We start from the raw sequence: 9576 nt of genomic DNA, 5'->3' as shown, positions 1-9576 counted from the left end.
TTACCCTAGATATCATTCGACTTCAAAATCCACAGAAAAACAACCTGAAATCTATGCGGGTTTATGTGGACTGTATTCAATTAATCTGTGATGCTTTCAATTTTCCCTATAAGTAAAATATATATATATATATATATAGCCATCTCAGAAAATTCTGGTGGAGACCTATTTTCGTGAACTGGAGACCAAATACACGAACAAACTTGGAAGCATAGAAAATAAAACTTGGAATCTCCTTCCTACTTCAAGAACAGGTTTCTTTCATCGTCCCATTTCAAGAGGTAATGATTCTCACCATTTGATCATCCACCCACTTAAGTCAGTCATGTTGGTTTGCGTTTGTTCCAGAGTGGAATTCTGAGAGGCCATCCATTCCTTCCTGTGGGCCATGAGATGCTGCCAGAAAGAGTGTGTGCTCCTGCTCCAGGCTCGCCTGAGCATCTCCTGATTTGTGCTGCCTCTTCAGATCAGGGCCGACGCTCCCAGGCTCCATGTGTGTGCTTATCCAGCGCCCTCAGTTGAGCTTTTGGCTTAATGGGGTTCCTTTGGCTACAGCAAGAGCTAAGCCACTTGACTGGGCTTGGTGCCCGCACATTCTTGCTCAATGCAGACTCTGAATAGGTCACTCAACTTTTATTACACTTGGAGGAAAATAACTACAAATCTGAAAAAAAAAAAAAAACCAAAAACCTTGAAAAACTGAAAGCTGATGTGTTGATGGGCGGGTACACTTTTATTGCTCGTCTCCCTCCTGGAGTGTAATAACCACAAAGCATCTTTGAGGGAAGGGGCACCAGGAGCAGCACGGTATTTTAGAAGTCTCACCTGTGTTTGAGTCGTAGGCTGGCACATTTATTTCCTCCGATTGCCTCCTCTCCTGATTCTTTAATTCCTTAGTTTAGGTTTTTGAAAGCCCTGGATGGGTAGGAGGCAATGGTCTCTGGCCTTGAGGAGATTTACAATCCAGTGGTGAAATACACACACACAAATAGAATGTCTAAGATAGGTGAATACACATATGTGTGGACAGGCAATCAACAATAAAGAGGTGCCTTGATTTATAGCTGGTTTTGTAACATGTAAAACCTTTTTAATTTTATAGGAATTTTATAAGTTAAAAGTTGCTTTAATATAATTTATCAATTTATGAGAACAAGACTATACAGTAAAAAAAAAATCCATTTTGTGCCATTAGGCAAATACCTATCCTCCAGATGATTGGTGCTGAACTTGGTTTGTTGCGTATGTTTTATTTCATGCCAAACAGCTTCGTCCACACCAGGGTGACAGTCGAGAGGTGAGAGAAGGCGGTTTGTTGAGGGGATTGTACTTGCTGTGTCAGCCTTCCCTGACTCAGACGTGAGTGATTACTGTTGACACTGGGAGACTCAGGGCACAAGAGAGCATTCTGTGCATGACAAAACTCTGAAACACAGTAATCTTAAGGTAGACCAGTGTGTAAAGCCATGGAAAGGTTTGGCTCTTGCTTTTACGCCCTTCATTTCTTTTTTTTTTTTTTTGGCGTTCACAGGGTGTCTCTCTGTGAAGAAGTTCAGCCAGTGATTTCTCTGAGCAGGTGAAGGCACGTCTTCCTTTTGATGACAGAATTTCTTGAAAAGGAATAAGCCAGTCCCTAATCTCATTCTTTCCAGTCACATCATTGCAAAACATTGGGCTAATAGGCATGGTTCTTTCTTTACTTGCCTCCCCAGGCCCTGGTCCCAAACGAGAACGGGGAACAGAAAAAAAGAGTACAGGTGTTATGTGTATATGTGTTTGTACATACACAAGTTACAGGCGTTAGTTTGAAACTGAATTGCTTTGATAAGTGAGGCAACACTTGAACTTGGTATAAGGAAGAGGGCCAGTAACACACGAGAAGAATCATCAAACACAGAAGATCACAGCTTGAGGGATGGCTGGAGACAGCCCAACCTCTGTGGAAACCCCTCTGTGGAGTCATCGAGTATGATAAATGAAGCCAGAGCTCAGCCAGAACGCTGGGGTGTTTTTCTCCAAACTGTTGACATTGGGAGAATCAGGGCATCTCAGACAGATGTGAGTCTGTCATCCCAAACTCACAATAGTTGTTGGATGAATGGTAGGTCTTCTCTCTCTCTTTCTTACACTCTTCACTTCTCCCCTCTTTTCCTTGTGAGAAGTCATCTTGTTCAGCACAGTCTACATGCAGGGCCCTTTGTTTAAGTCTGAGAAACAGGACAGGATCAGATCCAGAATCACACTCATTCTTTTAGGAAGAACTGACAGCTAATTCTTTCATGTCTATGAATTGCTCGGAGAAATACCAAGTAACATTATTGCTGTGAGGGCTGTTTGTTTTGAGCCTGGTAAACGGCGTTGATCCCTGGATCTGATGGAAGCCCACACTTCCACAGGCAGAATTTACATCTATTTCTCCCACACATGAGAGAAGCAGAGCCTCCTTTATGCATGTTAGTGATGTTGGGAGCACTTCAGTTTTTAGTTATTTTTTTAAAAAGTGGTTCCTCAAAAAAAAGAAGATATTGGATAGAGAGACAGGAAAGAAGAAGGGATGGAGAAACATATTCTCAGATACTCCTGACAGGCATCTGACATACCCTAGGAGGGGTTTAGAGTTTGGGAAATAAATGGAGTAGGAAGAGAGACAATATTTTAACCAGACAATTTATAATCCAGGGCAGAAGGGTCCCAGGCACCTCTGACAATGAGTTAGTAGGTGTGAGACGTGGAAGGTATAAACATGTCAGCTGTCTGCTTCCCATCACCATGTGCTGTCAGAAGTTGCCTCTTTGAAATAAAGATGAGAATCCCTGGGATGAGCCTTAAAAAGGGGGAGAGAAAGACCATGGGATATTGTATGCTCACTTCTGGATTTTGAATGCAAAGCAAAGTTGTGCAAAATTTGAACAATGGGAAATAATGCAGTCAGCTAAGTTCTATTTGCAAGCAACAGAAACTGATTCTGGTTAACTACGGAAAGGGGATGTAGTGGAAGGGTAATTATCAGCAAGGTTGAGTAAACAGGCTGTGGAGAGGACAGAGACCTCAGCAATTTCACAGACCTGGTGGGCAGTGTTACCAGGACTCAGCCACCAAAGAAGTTCTGGTTTCTGAGCTGGTTACTCTACTCGACACTAAGAATCCAGGAGAGAGAGTCTGGTTGCTCCAGCTTAGGTAAAAAGGGCACTTGCTGCTAGTTTGAATTTCATGAACGCTAACTTTGTAGAAATTCAAAAGAGGAGGGGAATGGAAGGCACAGTGGTCCAGGAAGGCCTCCAGGAAGAGGAGAGGTTGAATGTAATGAACAGTCCTGATGTTTAAATAGTAGTTTGACATGCTTGCTAGAGTGGGCAGGGCACTCTGACAGTCCCAACCAGACCACATGCCCTGGGAGGTGCAAGTTCTCCAAAGGGAAATTGAGGAACCAGCAAAGGGAGTGAATGCTGGATGATGAAAACAACATATGTCTCTTACAGTGGGTGAGCCAGAGAGAAGAAAAAGATGCAGGATGGAGAGGTTCTGCAGAGATGCTTAAAACCCTTGTTAGACATTCAGTGTGTTTCCCAGAGGGCTCTGTCATGCGAGAAGCCTCAATTCCTGCTCATCTCTTCCATGTTAATTTCTCTTCTCTGTCATGTTTATTTTCATATCTGGATGTCTACTTAGGTGTTACGATTCTACCTCATTTAACTCTAGCCAACCGAAGTGTATGGAGCAGCTGTTATACATAAGACATCATGCCATGTGTGAATAAAAAAGATGTTATCCCTGACTTTCAGTTCAGTTCAGTTCAGTTGCTCAGTCGTGTCCGACTCTTTGCAACCCCATGAATCGAAGCACACAGGGCTTCCCTGTCCATCACCGTCTGCCGGAGTTCACTCAAACTCACGTCCATCGAGTCAGTGATGCCATCCAGCCATCTCATCCTCTGTCGTCCCCTTTTCCTCCTGCCTCCAATCCCTCCCAGCATCAGAGTCTTTTCCAGTGAGTCAGCTCTTTGCATGAGGTGGCCAAAGTATTGGAGTTTCAGCTTTAGCATCATTCCTTCCAAAGAACACCCAGGATTGATCTCTTTTAGAATGTACTGGTTGGATCTCCTTGCAGTCCAAGGGACTCTCAAGAGTCTTCTCCAATACCACAGTTCAAAAGCATCAATTCTTCGGCGCTCAGCCTTCTTCACAGTCCAACTCTCACATCCATACATGACCACTGGAAAAACCATAGCCTTGACTAGATGGACCTTTTTTGGCAAAGTAATGTCTCTGCTTTTCAATATGCTGTCTAGGTTGGTCATAACTTTTCTTCCAAGGAGCAAGCGTCTTTTAATTTCATGGCTGCAGTCACCATCTGCCGTGATTTTGGAGCCCAAAAAATAAAGTCTGACACTGTTTTCACTGTTTCCCCATCTATTTCCCATGAAGTGATGGGACCAGATGCCATGATCTTAGTTTTCTAAATGTTGAACCAACTTTTTCACTCTTCTCTTTTACTTTCATCAAGAGGCTTTTTAGTTCCTCTTCACTTTCTGCCATAAGGGTGGTGTCATCTGCATATCTGAGGTTACTGATATTTCTCCCGGCAATCTTGATTCTAGCTTTTGCTTCATCCAGCCCAGGGTTTCTCATGATGTACTCTGCATAGAAGTTCAATAAGCAGTGTGACAATATACAGCCTTGATGTACTCCTTTTCCTATTTAGAACCAGTCTGTTATTCCATGTCCAATTCTAACTGGACTTAAGAAGGTTAAAATTTCATAGACAAGATTATGATCTAGACAAATTTATGCTCTTTATTCCATGACAACAGCTTCTTATATTCATTTATTTTTTGTTAATAGCATATTCCTAGACCATCAGCTTTGAGACCTTGGAATCGTTTATAGTGCAACCTTTACTTTAATCTCCTTAACATTTATCTCTTACCAGTTCATCCATTTAGCAAATCCTCCCAGTACTTCCTTCCCAATCCTTATACCTATTCCTGCGTGGCTGTTTCAGTGCCACAGCTTGGCAAAGTCCTCATTATCTTACACCTATTTTTCTGTAATAACCAACTAGCTGAGCTTGCTGACTTGGTTTCTACATTCCTCCTGTCTTTCCTGTCTGTACACAGGTTCTACAAGCCTTACAGTAGTTTCACTCTGACCTCTGTGATCTTATTTTCCTTTACTTCTAAGTCACACCCACAGTTCCAGCCTGTCAGTCTTCTCAGTTCAGTTCAGTTCAGTTGCTCAGTTGTGTCCAACACTTTGTGACCTGATGGACTGCTGCACACCAGGCTTCCTGTCTATCGCCAACTCCCGGAGCTTGCTCACACTCATGTTCATTGAGTCGCTGATGCCATCCAATCATCTCATCCTCTGTCATTCCCTTCTGCTCCTGCCTTCAATCTTTCCCATCATCAGGATCTTTTCCAAGGAGTCAGTTCTTGGCATCAGGTGATCAAAGTATTGGAGCTTCAGTTTCAGCATCAATTCTTCCAAGGAATATTCAGCACTGATTTCCTTTAGGATCGATTGGTTCATCTCCTTGAAGTCCAAGGGACCATCAAGAGTCTTCTCCAACACCATAAGTCAAAAGCATCAATTCTTAAGCACTCAGCTTTCTTTATGGTCCAAGTCTCACATTCATATATGACTACTGGAAAAACCATAGCTTTGACTAGATGGACCTTTGTCTGCAAAGTAATGTCTCTGCTTTTTAATATGCTGTCTAGTTTGGTCATAACTTTTCTTCCAAAGAGCAAGCATCTTTTAATCTCATGGCTGCAGTCACCATCTGCAATGATTTTGGAGCCCAAGAAAATAAAGTGTCACTGTTTCCATTGTTTTTCCATCACTTTGCCATGAATTGATGGGACTGGATGCCATGATCTTGGATTTTTGAATGTTGAGTTTCAAACCGGCCTTTTAACACTCCTCTTTCACTTTCATCAAGAGGCTCTTCAGTTCCTCTTTGCTTTCTGCCATAAGGGTGGTGTCATCTGCATATCTAAGGTTACTGATATTTCTCCTAGCAATCTTGATTCCAGATTGTGCTTCATCCATCCTGGCATTTCGCATGATGTACTCTAATTAGAAGTTAAATAAGCAGGGTGACAATATACAGCCTTGATGTACTCCTTTCCTAATTTGGAACCAGTCTGTTGTTCCATGTCTGGTTCTAACTGTTGCTTCTTGACCTGCATACAGATTTCTCAGGAGGCAGGTAGGGTGGTCTGGTATTCCCATCTCTTGAAGAATTTTCCACAGTTTGTTGTGATCCACACAGTCAAAGGCTTTGGCATAGTCAATAAAGCATAAGTAAATGTTTTTTGGAACTCTCTTGCTTTTTCAATGATCCAGCAGATGTTGGCAATTTGATCTCTGGTTCCTGTGAGTCAGTCTTCTCACTGTCCTTCAAATACACCGGGTTATCTTGCTTTCATGTCCCATACTTCTCTTCCTCATCCTCACCTGGAAAAGTTCTCGTCAATCTCATCCATTCATTGAAACCAGTAGCTCTCAGCCCTGGTTACACATTCCCATCACCTGGAGAGGGTTATGTTTTTTCCTTTCTTTTTAGAATTACCAATGCAGAGGAACCAGCTAGATCATGAGACTGAAATATCTGGAATGACAGCATTTTAAAAACTCCCTGGGTAACTCCGATTTCCTGCTACAGTGTGTTAGTCACTCAGTTGTGTCTGACTTTTTGCAACCCCATGAACTGTAGCCTGCCAGGCTCTTCTGTCCTTGGGATTTCCCAGGCAAGAATATTGGAGTGGGTAGCCATTCCCTTCCCTGGGGGATCTTCTCCATCCAGGGATTGAACCTGGGTCTCCTGCATCACAAGCAGATTCTTTACCATCTGAGCCACCAGGGAAGCACACTGAAGTTTAGACTGGTTATTCAAACTTCAGGCCTCATGTAAGTGTGCATAAACCAGTCCTGCTCCCAGGGCCCTCCTCGAGGGCAGGGAAAAAAGGGCTTAGACAATCAGTAAGCTTTTGCAGATAATGAAATATAAAATAGATGGAGATGAATCCAGGTATGTTTCAAATGACTGTACAAGTGAGCAGTAAGTGCAAAGAGACTTTCTATGTGTTGAATTGCATCCTCCCTGAATCTCTTATGTTAAGGCCTTAATCCCCAGGACCTCAGAATGGAACTAAACTTGGAGGTAGTGCCTCTAAAGAGGTCATCAAGTTAAAATGAGGCACTTCTGTTACCCTAAACCAATCCTTATAAGAAGAGGAGATTTGGCAGACAAAGGAAAGACCATGGAAGGACACAGCAAGAGCATCTGTGAGCCAAGGAAAGAGGCCTCTACTGCTGCTGCTGCTGCTGAGTCACTCCAGCTGTGTCCGACTCTGTGCGACCCCATAGACGGCAGCCCACCAGGCTCCCCTGTCCCTGGGATTCTCCAGGCAAGAACACTGGAGTGGGTTGCCATTTCCTTCTCCAATGCATGGAAGTGAAAAGTTAAAGTGAAGTCTCTCAGTCGTGTCTGACTCTTAGCGACCCCATGGACTGCAGCCTACCAGACTCCTCCGTCCATGGAATTTTCCAGGCACGAGTACTGGAGTGGGGTGCCATCGCCTTCTCCGAAAGAGGCCTCAGGAGAAACCAAATTGCCAATACCTTGATCTTGGATTTCCAGCCTCCAGCACTGTCAGAAAGTTCGTTTCCATCATTTAAGTCATGCAGCCTGCACTACTTTCATTATGACAGCCCTAGATCTTCATGACCAAGATAATCACGATGGTGTGATCACTCACCTAGAGCCAGACATCCTGGAATGTGAAGTCAAGTGGGCCTTAGAAAGCATCACTATGAACAAAGCTAGTGGAGGTGATGGAATTCCAGTTGAGAAATTTCAAATCCTGGAAGATGATGCTGTGAAAGTGCTGCACTCAATATGCCAGCAAATTTGGAAAACTCAGCAGTGGCCACAGGACTGGAAAAGGTCAGTTTTCATTCCAATCCCAAAGAAAGGCAATGCCAAAGAATGCTCAAACTACGGCACAATTGCACTCATCTCACATGCTAGTAAAGTAATGCTGAAAATTCTCTAAGTCAGGCTTCAGCAATACATGATCCATGAACTTCCTGATGTTCAAACTAGTTTTAGAAAAGGCAGAGGAACCAGAGATCAGATTGCCAACATCCTCTGGATCATTGAAAAAGCAAGAGAGTCCCAGAAAAACATCTATTTCTGCTTTATTGACTATGCCAAAGCCTTTGACTGTGTGGGTCACAATAAACTGGAAAATTCTGAAAGAGATGGGATTACCAGACCACCTGACCTGCCTCTTGAGAAACCTATATGCAGGTCAGGAAGCAACAGTTAGAACTGGACATGGAACAACAGACTGGTTCCAAATAGGAAAAGGAGTACGTCAGGGCTGTATATTGTCACCCTGCTTATTGAACTTCTATGCAGAGTACATCATGAGAAACACTGGGCTGGAAGAAGCACAAGCTGGAGTCAAGATTGCCGGGAGAAATATCAATAACTTCAGATATGCAGATGACACCACCCTTATGGCAGAAAGTGAAGAGGAACTAAAAAGCCTCTTGATGAAAGTGAAAGTGGAGAGTGAAACAGTTGGCTTAAAGCTCAACATTCAGAAAATGAAGATCATGGCATCTGGTCCCATCACTTCATGGGAAATAAATGGAGAAACAGTGGAAACAGTGTCAGACTTTATTTTTGGGGGGGCTCCAAAATCACTGCAAATGGTGACTGCAGCCATGAAATTAAAAGACGCTTACTCCTTGGAAGAAAAGTTATGACCAACCTAGACAGCATATTGAAAAGCAGAGACATTACTTTGCCAACAAAGGTCCGTCTAGTCAAGGCTATGGTTTTTCCAGTGGTCGTGTATGGATGTGAGAGTTGGACTGTGAAGAAAGCTGAGTGCTGAAGAATTGATGCTTTTGAACTGTGGTGTTGGAGAAGACTCCTGAGAGTCCCTTGGACTGCAAGGAGATCCAACCAGTCCATTCTGAAGGAGATCAGTCCTGGGTGTTCTTTGGAGGGAATGATGCTAAAGCTGAAACTCCAGTACTTTGGCCACCTCATGTGAAGAGTTGACTCATTGGAAAATACTCTGATGCTGGGAGGGACTGGGGGCAGGAGGAAAAGGGGACGACAGAGGATGAGATGGCTGGATGGCATCACTGACTCGATGGATGTGAGTTTGAGTGAACTCCGGGAGTTGGTGATGGACAGGGAAGCCCGGTGTGCTGCGATTCATGGGGTTGCAAAGAGTCGGACACGACTGAGCGACTGAACTGAACTGAGCAACCTCACATATGAAGTAAAGGTGTGGGCAAATTAAAATTCCGAGTTTGGATAATATCACCTAAATTATACTTAACGAATTCTGAGCTGTCAAATACTGCTGTTAAGAGTCAGAGACCACCATGGCGGATAGCTTGATGCACTCACATAATTGCTGGGGCATCATCACAGAAGGTTTTAGAAACACTCAAAAGTGCACTTGCACTCAAAGGTAGAAACACCTATACCTGGGCCCGCTCCTGGAGGGGACATCCCTGGCAGTCCAGTGGGTAAGACTATGCCTTC

This window comes from Bos javanicus, chromosome 13 (genome assembly GCF_032452875.1).
Source record: "Bos javanicus breed banteng chromosome 13, ARS-OSU_banteng_1.0, whole genome shotgun sequence".
In the NCBI taxonomy this organism is placed as follows: Eukaryota; Metazoa; Chordata; class Mammalia; order Artiodactyla; family Bovidae; genus Bos; species Bos javanicus.
The sequence above is the reverse complement of the archived record's forward strand: the minus strand, read 5'-3'. Positions refer to the sequence as shown.